The sequence below is a fragment of the Rhinopithecus bieti genome, unplaced genomic scaffold (genome assembly GCF_001698545.2).
Source record: "Rhinopithecus bieti isolate Rb0 unplaced genomic scaffold, ASM169854v2 scaffold_17939, whole genome shotgun sequence".
Taxonomy (NCBI): domain Eukaryota; kingdom Metazoa; phylum Chordata; class Mammalia; order Primates; family Cercopithecidae; genus Rhinopithecus; species Rhinopithecus bieti.
The window spans coordinates 576,153-592,291 of record NW_016809446.1 but is presented as its reverse complement, the minus strand read 5'-3'; the positions used below and the strand labels follow the sequence as shown (position 1 = coordinate 592,291).

At 42.5% G+C, this 16,139-nt stretch overlaps 1 protein-coding gene and 1 pseudogene across 3 annotated transcripts in view; both read left to right on the top strand.

Annotated features, from left to right (window-relative positions):
- Positions 1-368: 368 nt before the first annotated feature.
- Positions 369-943, top strand: LOC108540342 (60S ribosomal protein L9 pseudogene; annotated as a pseudogene).
- Positions 944-6,699: 5,756 nt separating this feature from the next.
- The window catches only part of PLEKHM3 (pleckstrin homology domain containing M3), a 214,050-nt gene continuing 204,610 nt past the window's right edge, over positions 6,700-16,139 (top strand). Inside the window, exons 1-4 of one of the 3 annotated variants that reach the window (XM_017889401.1) lie at positions 6,700-6,890; positions 9,802-9,902; positions 11,258-11,441; positions 11,874-12,079. The gene's annotated coding sequence lies outside the window, so the exon portion shown is untranslated. The remainder of the gene's footprint in view (positions 6,891-9,801; positions 9,903-11,257; positions 11,442-11,873; positions 12,080-16,139) is intronic. The other 2 variants (XR_001888650.1, XM_017889400.1) reach the window with 2 other exon arrangements.

Below are 16,139 nucleotides of genomic sequence, written 5' to 3'. Positions count from 1 at the left end.
GATTTTTTTGAATCCTGGCTTGAGCATTACTTTAGTAAATGAAGTCTGAAAGGAAAATATCTAATGAAAGTATATAATAATGGTACTTCCTCATATGACGTTTAACATTTTTGGAGCTCATTTACTAGGTACCATAATACTTGTTGAGGAAAATGCAAAGATGAACAAGATAGGGTGTCTGCCTTGCCGGGGATGCTGAAGGGAATATGATGGGGGAAACTTTGTATTTGTCAACCTCAGTAAAGCTGGGAAAAAATCAATTAATTAATTAAAAATGGGGAACCTAAAGTTGGAAAAGAAGCGTTTCCAGGAGTCGGTTAAAAAAAAAAAAAGGCTTTTTTTCTGTTGTTGCCACATCTACTGCAAGAATGAAGACCATTCTCAGCAGCCAGACTGCTGACATTCCAGAAAATGTCGACATCACTCTGAAGGGAAGCACAGTTATTGTGAAGGGCCCCAGAGGAGGCCTGTGGAGGGACTTCAGTCACGTCAATGTAAAACTCAACCTTCTTGGGAAGAAAGAGGCTCCGGGTTGACAAATGGTGGGGCAACAGAAAGGAACTGGCTACCGTTCAGACTATTTATAGTCACACACAGAACATGATCAAGGACGTTACACCGGGCTTCCGTTACAAGGTGAGGTCTGTGTCTGCTCACTTCCCCATTAACGTCGTTATCCAGGAGAATGGGTCTCTTATTGAAATCTGAAATTTCTTTGGTGAAAAATGCATCCCCAGGGTTCGGAGGAGGTCAGGTGTTGCTGGTTTGGTATCTCAAGCCCAGAAAGATGAATTAATCCTTAAAGAAAATGACATTGAGCTTGTTTCAAATTCAGCTGCTTCGATTCAGCAAGTCACAAGTTAAAAATAAGGATATCAGAAAAATTGTGGATGGTACCTATGTCTCTGAAAAAGGAACAACAGTTCAGCAGGCTGATGAATAAGATCTAAGAGTTGTCCAGCTACAGAAACAAGATGCTGGAAGACTCCTAAGACCTATTTGTGATATTTAAATGATGCAATAAAAGACCTATTGATTTTGCAAAAAAATAGGTATCTGGACTATAAAATGTGAATAAAGGGGTATGTGGGAGATAAGTCTGGAAAGGTGAAGTGTCAGTCAAGACACTTTCAGTTGTAAATGACAGAAACCAACACAAACTCCCTTGAGATAACATGGGCTTAATTGATAATAGAACTATGGGGTCTAGGAGGTGAGGTTAGCTCCAGACCTGAGGAGATCCTGGGACTCAAGCAAGGTCATTAGCTCTTACTCTCCCACCATACCTTCCCACTCCCCTCACACAAAATCTTCATCCCTCCCTTGGTGTTACTCTCCTCTCCCCTGTCACCTTCCTTCCCTTCTTCAGCAGACAGGCATTCTCACATGGTGGGAAAGATGGCCATCAGGGGCCTCCAATTCACATCCTTCCAGTCCTGTAACCCAATAGGCAAGGCTCCTTCCACAGTTTCAGAGATAAAAATTCCAGGGAGGGACTCTGATTGGCTGGGTCACATGCCCACCCTGGCTCAACCGCTGTAGCCAAAAGACTAGGGTACTGTGGCTAGTAGAACTGGCCTAGCATTGATCACATACTTACCCTGTGTCTTACAGGTAGGGGAAGTTCCCAAAGGAAGTAGGAATGCTGAGTGCAGAAAAACAGAGATGTCCCCACATGTAGGAGGGAGCCAATAATGTAGAGAGCCTCAAGGTCAAGCCATGAAGTCTGAACTCCTTCTGGCAATAGGAGGCCGTTAAAAGTACTGGAGGCTGGGTGCGGTGGCTCACGCTTGTAATTCCAGCACTTTGGGAGGCTGAAGGGGTGGGGGGCAGATCACGAGGTCAGGAGTTCGAGACCAGCCTGGCCAACACAGTGAAACCCCACCTCTCCTAAAAATACAAAAAATTAGCTGGGCGTGGTTGTAGGTGCCTGTAATCCCAGTTACTTGGGAGGCTGAAGCAGGAGAATAACTTGAACCCAGGAGGTGGTGGTTGCAGTGAGCTGAGATCATGCCACTGAATGCACTCTAGCCTGGGCAACAAGGCTAGACTACTGTCTAAAAAAAAAAAAAAAAAAGTATTGGAGTAAGAAAGTGGCTGTGGATTAACAATTGGACTAGATAATCTTCTAGGTTTCATTTCATTCTAGGTTTGGGTGCTTTTTTGTTTTTGTGTTTTAAGACAAGATCTCACTCTTGCTCAGGTTGGAGTAAGAAAGTGGCTGGGGATTAACAATTGGACTAGATCATCTTCTAGGTTTCATTTCATTCTAGTTTTTTTTTTTGACAAGATCTCACTCTATTGCTCAGGCTGGAGTGCAGTGGTGTGATCATAACTCACTGCAGTGTCCAACTCCTGGGCTCAAGTGATCCTCCTGCATCAGCCTCCTGAGTAGCTGGAATCTTGTGCCACCACACCTGGCTGATTTTTTAATTGTTTAATTTTTTGTAGAGATGGAGTCTCACTATGTTGCTCAGGCTGGTCTCTAATTCCTGGGCTCAAGTGATCCTCCTGCCTCAGTCTCCCAAAGTGTTGGGGTTATAGGTGTGAGCCACTGCCCCCAGCAAACCTTAATTACTGAGCTACAGCATGAGGCTCCATTCCATGTTAAAAATCATTCTGATTATTGAAAGAGAGGCCTTCCTGAATGTTAGGGTATAAAGAAGTCAAAAAAATGGTTGCCCTAACGTAAACTATGAACTTTGGGTGGTAATGATGTGACTGTCAGTGCAGGTTCATTGATTGTAGTAAGTGTACCACTGTGGTGCAGGATTGATAGTAGGAAAGGTTGTGGGTTTCAGGAACAAGGCATACATGGGAACTCTGTACTTTCTGCTCAGTTTTTCTGTGAACCCAAAATTGCTCTAAAAAATAGTCTATTAAAAGACAAAAGAAGGCCGGGTGCGGTGGCTCATGCCTGTAATCCCAGCACTTTGGGAGACCAAGGTGGGCAGATCACAAGGTCAACAGATCGAGACCATCCTGGCCAATGTGGTGAAACCCCACCTCTACTAAAAATACAAAAATTAGCTGGGTGTGGTGGTGCATCCCTGTAGTCCCAGCTACTCAGGAGACTGACACAGGAGAATCACTTGAACCCAGGAGGCGGAGGTTGCAGTGAGCCGAGATCATGCCATTGTACTCCAGCTTGGGCAACAGAGCAAGACTCCACCTCAAAAAAAAAAAAAAAAAAAAAAAAAAAAAAAAAAAAGACAGAAGAAGATGGTGGGACTGCTGTTAGCAGATAATCTTTTGAATGGAGATATGAACTTAAATATTTTATATTTAGAGAGGCAAAATGCTCCCAGCTGACATACAGAGGCCCATGAGCCAGTGGCTGCCTAGCTGAGATTATTCTCAGCCCTAAATCTTTCATCCTTTTTCTGGGATTATCCCCTTAATTCTGGTGCTGAGGATCTGTATTTGTGAGAGTGAATAAAATCTGTCATTCTTTTTTTTGTTTGTTTGTTTGTTTGAGATGGAGTCTCGCTCTATCTCCAGACTGGAGTGCAGTGGCACGATCTCAGCTCACTGCAGCCTCCACCTCCCAGGTTCAAGTGATTTTCTGCCTCAGCCTCCAAGGAGCTGGGATTACAGGCGTGTGCGATGACACCCAGCTAATTTTTGTATTTTTTATTAGAGCCAGAGTTTTGCCATGTTGGCCAGGCTGGTCTTGAACTCCTGGCCTCAAGTGATCTGCCTGCCTTGGCCTCCCAAAGTGCTGGAATTCCAGGCATGAGCCACTGCACCAGGCCGAAAGCAGCTTTTTAAATGCATTTTATGTCCCAGATTTCATGCTTAATCTATGAAAAACAATGACAAATCACAGACGCCTGACCTCAGACTTCAAGGCTAGCCTGAAATAGTTTTTCTCAAAGGGTGGTCGATGGATCACCTCCATGAGAAGCAGTTGAGGACCTTATAGAAATCATGGAATTCAGGACCCTAATGTAGGTAGACCTTCAGAATAAAAATCTGTGAATATATGACCCAGCAATCTGCGTTTTTTTTGTTTTGTTTTGTTTTGTTTTGTTTTGTTTTGAGATGGAGACTCACTCTGTCGCCCAGGCTGGAGTGCAATGGCGCGATCTCGGCTCACTGAAACCTCTACCTCCTGGGTTCAAGCAATTCTCCTGCCTCAGCCTCCCGAGTAGCTGGAACTACAGGCACTGGCCACCACATCTGGGTAATTTTTTGTATTTTTTTGTAGAGACAGTGTTTTATCATGTTGGCCAGGCTGATCTTGAACTCCTGACCTCAGGTGATCCAGCCTCCTCAGTCTCCCAAAGTGCTGGGATTAGAGGCATGAGCCACCACGCCCGGCCTAGGAATCTGCATTTTTAACAGCATTCAAGAACTTTGACACTCAAAATGCAGCATCACCTAGAAGATCATGACTGTTGCAGCGGCCCCATCCAAGACTTACTGTATCAGAATCTGCATTTTGACAGAATTCTTACCCATTAAAGTTTGAGAAACACCATCCTAGAAGATTCTGTTCCATGTGAGTTTTGAGAACCACCAGTTCAACGGAAGACTGATCTGTGTAGCACAATGTAATGAGTGCATTTATAAAGGAACACATGAGGTCCTCTAGGAGTGCATAAAAGGAGCAGGTTCCCCTGTCAGGCAAAGTTTCCAGAAGAGGTGTAATGTCACCTGCTGCTATTTTTTTTTTTCTTTTTTGAGGCAGCGTCTCGCTCTGTTGCTCAGGCTGGAGGGCACTGGCTCAATATCAGCTCACTGCAACCTGCGCCTCCTGAGTTCAAACGATTCTAGTGCCTCAGCCTCCCAAGTAGCTGGGATTATAGGTCGTGCGCCACCATGCCTGGCTAATTTTCATTTTAGTAGAGACAGGCTTTCACTATGTTGCCCAGGCTGGTCTCCAACTGCTGGCCTCAATCGATCCACCCGCCTTGACCTCCCAAAGTGCTGGGATTACAGGCGTGCACCATCATGCTCTGCTAATTTTTGTATTTTTAGTAAAGATGAGGTTTTATCATGTTGGTCAGTCTGCTCTTGAACCCCTGGCCTCAAGCGATCCACCCGCCTCGACTTCCCTAAGTGCTGGGATTACAGGCTCGAGTCACTGTGCCTGGCCTTTTTGTTTGTTTGTTTGTTTGTTTTTAGAGTGAAAGTTTATTAAATAGCTTTAGAGTAGTAACGAAGGGAAGTAAAAGAAGAAAAGAACACCTGGAAGAAGGCCAAGCAGGTGACTTGAGAGACCAAGTGCCTGTCACCTGCTTCTTAAAGAGCAAGGAGAAATTAGCCAGGCTAAGTAAGAGGATGAGCCAGGATTGAGAACTCTCATGAGAGGGAATCACATGTACAAAGTCCTGAGGCAAAAGAGAATACTGCAAGTTTAGGTAATTAAAACAAAACAACACAAAACAAAAAACTGTACCCCTGGCCAGGTGAGGTGGCTCACACCTGTAATCCCAGCACTTTGGAAGGCAAGGAAGGAGGATTACCTGAGGCTAGGAGTTCAGGATCATCCCGGGCAACACAGCGAGACCTTGCCTTTACAAAAAAAAAGAAAAAAAAAAAAAGAAATTAGCCATGTTGTGGTGATGCGTGCCTGTAGTCCTAGCTACTCAGGAGGCTGAGTTGGGAGGATCCCTTGAACCCAGGAGTTCAGGGCTGCAGTGAGCTATGATCATGTGACTGCACTCTGGCCTGGGCACAGAGTGAGATCCTGTTTCTAGCAAAACAGAAAAAAAAGTACCTCAAATTGCAGGGTTTAAAGAAAGCTTATTTAAACTTCGAACATCAACCAAAGGAAATTTTTTCTTAACTCAATTGTTAAAGATTGGCTTATCAGTCTTCCAGAGGGTGGGAAGAGGAATCAGAGTTTTAGATTTCTATGTTTCATCCCCGACCCCTCTGACTTTTTTTTTTCATTCCTTTGTTCATTCATTTATTCAGATATATATACATTGGGCATGTGCTAGGTGCCTACTAGATGGTGGTGAGTGAAACTGAAATAGTGCCCGCCCCCTGGGAGTTCATAGGTGAGATGGGTGAGCGTGGGAAGACCAATAAAATAGATAGATGTGTACTTATACAGTGAGAAAATGGCTAAGAAGTGTGCTATGATGGAAAACAGACAGGAAACTGCAAGGAAGGTCTGTCCAATCAGACCAACATATCCCCGCAAAGCGACCACAGTCACGGTGGGTGGGGTGTGGGTGGTCTTACTAAACAGTCCTGCCCGCGTGCACACACATGCACACTCTATTTTGCTGGGAATCCGCAAGTGGGGGTGAAGACCTCACCTCAAAACCACCCCTTTTCAACCTGCGTAGGAAAGGACAGTGAAAACGGATTTTCACTGCAGCCCCAAAACCGGAAATGAGAAGCAATCTCCAGGTTCTAATAGTCCCACTTTTGGAAAGAACTTATTTCTTTGAGTAATTAATTCCCTTAGACAAGGGAGATGCTAAAAATCAGCCCGACCCTGACATGTTCTAAGTGACATTTTCCAATCGCAAACACCCATTTTGGCGTTGGGTGGAGCAGTGAGGAGGCTCCGCGACGCACGCCATTGCTTTCACAATGTGTACGAGAGGAACTGTATATAAGAAAGCAAAGAAATAAGAAGGCCTGCTGGGTGCGGTCAGGCCCGGCCGAGCTGCCCGGTCCCTCGGGCAGGAAAGTCACGTCCTCGCAGCCTGGAACCTTGTGTGTCCAGCTCTGGCTGCCCGGGCCGCCGGCGGAAGCATTTCAGAGTGGGACCGCGAGAAGCCGCTTGTAAACAGAGCCGGGCCGGGATGGTCAGCGGCTGGGCTGGCTGTCACCGTGAGGCGGGCGGCGGGCTGCGGGAGCCAAGCCCCCGCCAGCAGCGGACTGCAGGCCCCGCAGGTGAAGGGAGAGAGGCAGCCGGCGCCCGGGTGAGCATCCGTCTGCTTCTGTGCTGCCTGGCTGGCCAGTTTGGGGGATGGGGTGGGGACGACAGCATTGTAAATATCTGAGCAGCTCCCAGGGGTAGCGGTGATTTTGCTGTTTCTTCCATGCCCAGGTTTTTATTTCGTGCTGGAGATTGTACCACATTGCAATGGCTAATGGGTGACGGGAGGTTACATGATGCATTATCTGCTTATTTTTGTGAATCAGGTATATAATAGGAGGAGAAAGTAGTTGAAATAGTACGTGATCTTGTTGAGTGCGTTATTAGTACCCCTGCTATCCCCTCCTGAGGATTATAAAACCAAACCCCAGCAGAGCTTTTAACCTACATCAGGCTGGGGCTTCCAGAAAACGATTGTTCTTTCTGTCGACTCTGTCCGTTTTTAACGTATAGTAAATGACACCACATGACTGATGACAAGCATGGTTTGATCTTGTAGGAAAGAATTGTTAAGCTAAAAAATCAAGATAAGGAAATCTCACACCCATCCCTTGAATAAAAATAAGTTACTACTGAGACATTTATTTGGATGACAAATTGAGACTGGTCTGGATGTACACCTTGCAAAGCAAGACAAATTTGAATTTACCAGGTTAAACTGAGATTGAGCCATGCTGTTGTAAACTTATTTAGAAGTTTATTTCTCTCCTTTTTTCTTCCTTGGAAGGAACCAGAGAGAAACAGCTGGATTTTTTTCTTTATATTTTAATTTAAGTAATCGTAGTGAGTTGTGATTTGTATTTATAAAGTATTTTATTATAAAATACTACATGTAAATTATAATTGGCATACTTAAAATACAAGGCAGTTTTTGTTTGACTGACTTCAAGAAAATGCCTTCACAAAAGCTAGGCTATATATATATAGTCTCTAAAAATGTCAATTGACATTTGTAATCTTGGTCACATAGTCTTTTAGACAGGAGATGAATATTAGGTTAAATTGCACCTACAATAGATAGATATACATAGAAGAAATGATACTAATTCCTGATGAGTTTCTCTTTACAGTGAATATTTTACAGTGTCATGGTTTATAGCAAAACTATAAAGCCAGACTCCTTCAGTTTGAATTCCTGCTTGGTCACTTCCTAGTTGTGTAATCTTGGGCAGTTGACTTAGCTCTTCTGTTTCCTGATCTGTAGAATGGGAATAATAACAGTATTGACCTCATTAGGGTTTTTATTATTGTTATTTTATTTTATTTTATTTTATTTTGAGACAGGGTCTTACTCTGTCACTCAGGCTGGAGTACAGTGGCATCATCATGGCTCACTGCAGTCTTGACTTCCTGGACTCAAGCGATCCTCCCACCTCAGCCTCCCGTGTGGCTGGAACCATAGGCACACGCCACCACAGCTGGCTAATTTTTGTACATTTGATAGAGACAGAGTTTCGCCATGTTGTCCAGGCTGGTCTTGAACTCCTGAGCTCAAGGCTTAGAACAGTACCTGGCATATAGTAATTGCTGTATACAAGTTTGTTAATAAATATATAAAATAAAAATATCCCAGTGTTGAAAATGGAATGGTGATTACCAGGGCCTGGAGAGAGGGAGGCAATGGAGGATTTGTTGTTTAATGCTACGGTCCCCAACCTTTTTGGCACCAGGGACCGGAAGACCATTTTTCCATAGAGGGAGTGGCGTGGGGTTGGGAAGTAGAGGCAGGATAGTTTCGGGATGAAACTGTTCTACCTCAGATCATTAGGCATTAGATCCTCATAAGGAGTGTGCAACCTAGATCCGTCACATGCACAGTTCACAATAAGGTTTGCATGAGAATCTAATGCTGCTGCCCATCTGATAGGAGGCGGAGCTCAGATGGTAATGTGTGGCTGGTCCATTGCTCACCTGCCATGTGGCCCAGTTCCTAACAGGCCGTGGACCAGTACTAGTCTGCTGGCATGGGGGTTGGGGACCCCTGGTTTAATGGGTATAGAGTTTCAGTTTTGCAAAATGAAAAGTTCTGGAAATTGGCTGCGCAACAGTGTGAATGTACTTAACAACACTGAACTGTACACTTAAAAATGGTTAAGATGGGGCTGGGTATGATGGCTCAGCCCTGTAATTCCAGTGCTTTGGGAGGCTGAGGCAAGGGCATTGCTTGAACCCAAGAGTTGGAGGTTAAGTGAGGTATGATTATGCCACTGCACACCAGCCTGGGCAACAGAGCAAGGGCATGTCTTTAAAAAGAAAAAATTAATATGGTAAATTTCATATTATATGTATTTTACAACAGTTTAAAACTTTTAAATACCAGTGTTAGCAAACTTATGTTTTCAAAATTTTATTAGCATGCTGCAGTCCCATTCATAGTTAGTTGCCTTTGCCATTATGGAACTGCAGCTTCTGCAGTCATCAGTAAGATTCACTTTTTTAGTAGATTTGTGTGCTTGAGATTTAATTATAAAGAATACAAACAAATGATAAGAAACAACACCTAAGACTCTGTGGCAGGCAGAATTCTAAAAATGCCTCTCTACTAAAATTGGTCTCTATAATCTGTGAAACCTGTGCATATAATAAGATACCACTTTCTTGATTATGTTATGTGGCACAGTTGAATTTAAAATGGTGAGATTTTCCAGGTGGGTCTAATCTAATCACAGGAGCCCATAAAAGTTGAGAGCTTTCTCTGTCTGGGAAATTGGAGAGACTTAAAGCAGGAGGGCTCAACATGCTGTGTTGCGGCTTCGAAGGTGGAGGGGAACTGTTGAGAAGGAATTTGGGCAGCCTTGAGGAGTACTGGAGGCCTAGAGTTGGTGAGGGTGGCCCCAGCAACAACCAGCACAGAAAGAAATGGGGACCTCTGACATAGGCCACAAGGAACTAGATTATGTCAACAATTCCAATAAGCTTATAACTGGATTATTTACCTGAGTTTCTATTAATAGATAAGAACCCAACCTGGCCACCACCTTGATTTCAGCCTTGTGTGAGAGAATCTGAGCAGAAAACCCAGTCAGGCCCATCCAGGCTTCTGACCTCCAGAACTGTGAGAAAATAAATAGGTGTTGTTTTAAGCTACTTAAGTTTGTAGAAATGTGTTATGCAACCATAGAAAACTAATACAGAAAGAAAAATGGAAACAAAAGCAAAGTATCATTTTTTCCAAATCTCAAATTAACATGAATTTTCAAAAATCCTCCACACCAGTTAGTGTGCAGCGCAGCAGACACTCGCAAATGCTAGGAGGGATGCACAATTACTGTAACCTTTCCAAACAGCTCATTGCTGAATGTATGAAAAGCCTCAATGATGCTCCTACCTTTTGACCCAGTTAATTCCACTTCTAGGGTCCATCCAAAGGAATTTTTCAGAAATATTTTAAAAGTTAATGTTCAAAGATGCTCAATATAACTTTATTTAGAAAAAAACATGTGTAATAACCTGAATGCCCCAAAACCGGGGAACAAATTACGGTGTCGTCAATAGATACAGTGTTATATAGACACTAAAAAGGATTTTATTTTATTTTATTTTTTTGAGATGGAGTCTCGCTGTGTCGCCCAGGCTGGAGTGCAGTGGCACGATCTCGGCTCACTGCAAGCTCTGCCTCCTGGGTTCACGCCATTCTCCCGCCTCAGCCTCCCGAGTAGCTGGGACTACAAACGCCTGCCACCACACCTGGCTAATTTTTTGTATTTTTAGTAGCGACGGGGTTTCACCATTCACAGGATGGTCTCGATCTCCTGACCTCGTGATCCACCTGCCTCGGCCTCCCAAAGTGCTGGGATTACAGGTGTGAGCCACCACGCCCGGCCAACAGAATTTCTTAATGAAGTTTAAAAGTGTGGAAAGGTGTTTGCTAGTTGTGGAAATGATTGCTAGTTGGGGAAAAATGTGTATCTATAGTAAGCTCTGAACTATGTTTAAAAACCCAAAATCTATGTAAGGGCTGAAAGGGCCAGAACAGGGCAGTGCTTTTTTTCCAGTGGAGGGTGAATAGGCATTGTTTATTTTGCCCTTTATTCTCTTCCATATTTTCAAAATGACAAGCAATGAACATGTAGTACTTATTTATAATCACAGAACTCAATAAACATTATTTTAAAAGCTGTTAAGTCTCTACATTGTGGGGAATACAATGACTATAAAACATTATACAGTCAAATACTGGAGATAATAAAATCCATAAATAAGTATGTGGCAGAAAGTGATTTTTTAAAGAAAACAAGATATAGAAAACATTATTATTGAAAAGATTGAAAATAAAGTTGGAAACTTATTTCTCAGTAGGGTAATAAGTGAAAGTTTCATGGTAGAAGGATCACTGAATGTCATATAGAAGTAATAGAAAAAGGAGGCACATAGCTGAATGTTCATTAAAAGTATTTTGTTTTCTTATAGATTGACGGATGTAGGTTTTGGGCTAAGGACTCAGGTTAATTATACTGGTGGAAAACAACTGTGAAGAATATGGAACGATTTACAGAAAAAAATGGTGCCTGATTAGGAAAACCAAGCTGGCCCTAGCCCAGTAACGTCTTCATTAAAAAACATCCAAGGCTAATATTTACTGAATATTTATGAGGTACTTGACATACTCTATTACAGTTTAATCTTGTATATAGCCTTTGCTTGACTTGAAGTCATTCATTTACATATATAAAAAGTAGGCAGGTAGACAGTTACTAATTTAATTACTGGTTTCAAAAGACCTGACTTTAATGGGAACTTGGAGAAGGTTAGATTGGGCAGGTTTTTTAGGATTCTTTATCTCTAGACAGTTGCCAGCAGCACCAAGCTACTGCTGCTGTTACTTTTATTTTCCCATTGTCACCTTATCCTATTTCACATCACCCTGTCCCCCAACACCCCTAGAAAAGTACAGAGAGTGTCTGTGGCCCCATCGGTTGCTGGCTAAATGCTGATTTGCTTCAGCAAATGTTAAGCCCTTAAAAGAAAAAGTCTGCAGGGATATCTAGCAAGGAGTTGCTTTTTTCTTCTTGCTTTCTCCTTTTAGAGTACATTTGGCATTTGGTTCATAAGGAACTGAACTACATCCTAGCTTGGAGTTTCTGATGCAAGCCAATTAATTCAGAAGTGACAGTGTGATAAAAATGACCACCAGCAATAAATTCCATGCGTTATGTTTGCTCTGTTTCATTGTCTACTGTGGATCATACCAGACATTGAAAAACATGCATAATTTGCCTTCGTGCTGACAAGGTAAAAGTTTTATTTGTTCCATAAGTAATTAATCTTGATGACAGTATGAGTTATGAGCAAAAGCCAAAGTCAAAATATGGAAGCCATTGCATTAAGATGTCAGGCATGCTGTTTTCATTAACATTTTGTTTGTTTTTCATACACTCATTAATTGTTCATTTGAGTTATGTGGTTCAAATAGAATCCCCCAATCATATGCCACATTTGTGACCATGGTAGAGATTTATTTATCCAGTTCTCCTGCCTAGTGTAACCAGTTTATAATTCAGTACAAACTAAAGCTGTTCTATCTGGCATTATCCAGTTTACCTGTGAATACTTATGTAACTGGGAAATTGTTAAATATCCACTTCACCTTGTATTCTGTAGGTGTGATTATATAAATGTTGATTTTTCAGTCACAGAACAAAAAACACGTGTTATAGGTTAGAAACATCAGAAATATAACTAGCAGATTTTTTGTTCCAGGAAATTAGCTGAATGATCTCCTCCTACATGTTCTTGATCCACGTTTACCAGCACTATAACTTTTCCAGAACAGCTTCTCTTCCACCTTCAGGGATTCATTGATTTGTTGATTCAGGAAGAAAGGATTGAGCACTTGTTTTGTGCCATGGCACAGTACTTGGAGGTAGGAATGAACAAGACAGGCACAGACCATGCCTTGATGAAGCTTACAGTCTAGTGGGGGAGACCGACAGTAAACAAGCCATTTGAAAATAACTTGTGTGCTTGCTTTGGCAGCACATACATTAAAACTGGAACAACACAGAGATTGCATGGCTTCTGTGCAGGGATGACATGCAAATCTGTGAAGAGCGCTTTCAGGTAATGTTAAGATGTGTATGGTTTATACCAATGGTAAAAAATTATAAAGTTAAAAAAAAATAGCTTGAGATGCGTAATAATGGAGGAAATCTGGGTGCTGTGGTAGCATATAAGAGGCCATTCAAAATGGACCTGGAGGTCAGGAGAGATGTGATTCCTCATCAAGGACCGGACAGCTGAATTAGACTTAGCCAGATTGTTTGTGTGTGGGTGGGAGGTAAGGAGGGGACAGTGGTGATAAAGAAGATGAGGGTGATGGTGGTGGGAAACAGTGTTCCAGGCAGAGGAAACAAGATAGGTGAGAAAGCATGTGGAAACTTCCAGGTTTGGTTTTGTTTTCAGACAAGGTCTTGTTCTGTTGCCCAAGCTGGTGTGCAGTGGCGTGATCATAGCTCACTGCAGCCTCAAACTCCTGAGCCCAAGCGGTCCTCCTACCTCAGCCTACTGCATCGCTGGGACTGTAGGTTCACACCCCCATGCCTGGTTAACTTTCAAAAATTTTTTTGTAGAGATGGGGTCTCACTATGTTGCTCAGGATGGTCTTGAACCCCTAGCCTCCAGCAATCCTCCCATCTTGGCTTCCCAAAGTGCTGGGATTACAGGTGTGAGATACTGTACCTAGTCCCAGTTTCTATAAATCTTTTTTTTTTTTTTGAGATGCAGTGGCACAATCACAGGTGAAAGTGCTGGGATTATGGACATCAGCTACTGCTCTTGGCCTCTATTAGAGTGGGGGTGAGGTGGGAGTGGGTGTGGGGTGAGGGTAGGGGTAGAGAGAGAGATTAAAGAGATAAGGCCAAGGAGGTAGGTGGCCATAAACTCTTTCAGGTAATGTTGAGATGTGTGTAGTTTATCCAAATGGCAATAGGTTTTAATTTTGGAAAGAACATTTTGGTTGCAGTGTGGTGAATGGATTAGAGGAGGGTAAGACTGAAGGGAAGAAGATTGGATGGTGGTGATTGAATGAAGGCAGCGGAGACAGAGAAATGGGTAGATGTGGCCAATGCTGTAGATGAGAATTCATATGACTTGCTGATTTGGAGTGATTGCAGGTGAGGGAGCCAGAAGGATCAAGAATGATGTTTATCGTTTGGCGACAGAGGGTATGTCCTTTACTCTATGGTGAATGCTGAGAGGAGGGGCAGATTTGAGATGAGTTCAGTTTTGCCTATGCAGGTCTAGAGCTTGAGAGTAATGTGTTTCTTTTTTGTTTTTTTTTTTTTCTTTTTGGGACAGAGTCTCGCTCTGTCACCAGGCTGGAGTGCAGTGGCGTGATCTCAGCTCACTGCAACTTCCGCCTTCCAGGTTCAAGCAATTCTCCTGCCTCAGCCTTTCGAGTAGCTGGGACTACAGGCGCGTGCCACCACCCCCAGCTAATTTTTGTATTTTTAGTAGAGATGAGGTTTCACCATGTTGGCCAGGAACATCTCGATCTCTTGACCTCGTGATCCGCCTGCCTCGGCCTCCCAAAGTGCTGGGATTATAGGCGTGAACCACTGCGCCTGGCCGGAGAATAATATGTTTCTTGTCTGCCACGTAGATTGCAGCTGAAGCCACAGGATGAAGATCACTCAGGGAGGGCAGACGAGGAACCAGATAAGAGGGTTATGGGCAAAACGGGAATACCCACATGTACAATATGGGCATAGGAAGGGGAGCCCGTAGAAGGGAGTGGGAGGAGCCTCCAGAGTTGAAGGAGAAATACCAGGAGAGAGCATCTGTGAATTCATGAGAGCAGTGCAAGGAGTGGGGGTTCAGTAGGTCAAATACTGCTGTGTGGTTAGGTCAGATGCTGAGTGAAAAGTCTTTAGGGTTTAGCAAAAATAAAATCATTGGTGACCTTTTCCTGTGAAGTTTCAGCTGGGGCAGAATCAGACTACTTCTTGAGGGGAGAATGAATGGGCAATGAGAAATGGAGTCAGAAAGTATAAAGAACAAGTTTCTTCAAGAAACTTATAAAAAAAAAAGAGAGGAAGGGGAACATATCCTAGCTGTGGGGAAACTTGGGCAGCAAAGATGGGTTTTATTTGTTTTTTACTTTTTTGAGAAGAGATATTCCTTTTGAATTTTTATGCAACACTTGGGCCACTGAATCCCTCCTTTCCAAGACCACCAGAAAAGCTGATGCACAGCAACTCCTACTGCCTTGAAAATGCTGGAGGAACCTTGAGTAGATTAAAACCTTATTTCGAAGCTTCCTAAACCGAGTGCTGTCGCCACTCCCTCCACCAGTTCGTTGATTTATAATGGAGATCAAAGAGAATGTGGTGACCTTTTCGTTGGTATCAGACAACTGATGGGCATCCTATACACTGCTTTGGAGTTCGTAAAACACTACATTATGTTATCTGATGTGCACTCTGAAAAAGGTGAGAGAGGTATCCTTATTTGCCCTACATCACAGACAAATTACAGTTGGCCCTCTGCATCTGTGGGTTCCACATCTGCAGATTCAGCCAACCATGGATCAAAAATATTAGGAAAAAAAATTCCACAAAGATCCAAAAGGCAAAACTTGAGTTTGCTAAATGCTGAATACCACATTGACTCCACCAGATGAGAGGATGTGTAGGCACTGTAATAGATATTGTAAGTAACCTAGAGATGACTTGTGGGAGGATGTGCGTAGGTTGTATGCAAATATTACACAATTTTGTATAAGGGACTTGAGCATCTGTGGATTTTAGTATCTGAGGGGGTCCTGGAACCAGTTCCCCATGGATACAGAGTAACTGAAATTCAGATTCAAGTCACTTGTCCAGAATCAAACTTCTCATAATGATAAATAGAAAGTTGAGGCCCAGATTGGCTAATTCCAAATATTGTGGTTCAAAAGTAGTTGCCCTACGCTGAAAGGTTAGCTATGGCCTCTGTATTTTCATGGTAGTATGGTAATATGAAACCAGGGCATATATATATATATATACACACATATATATATACACACATATATATATACACATATATATATACACACATATATATACACACATATATACACACATATATATACACACATATATACACATATATATACATATATACACATATATACATATATACATATATACATATATACACACATATATATACATATATACACACATATATATACACACATATATATATACACATATATATACACATATATACATACATATATATACACATATATACACATATATACACACATACACACATATATATACACACATATATATACACACATATA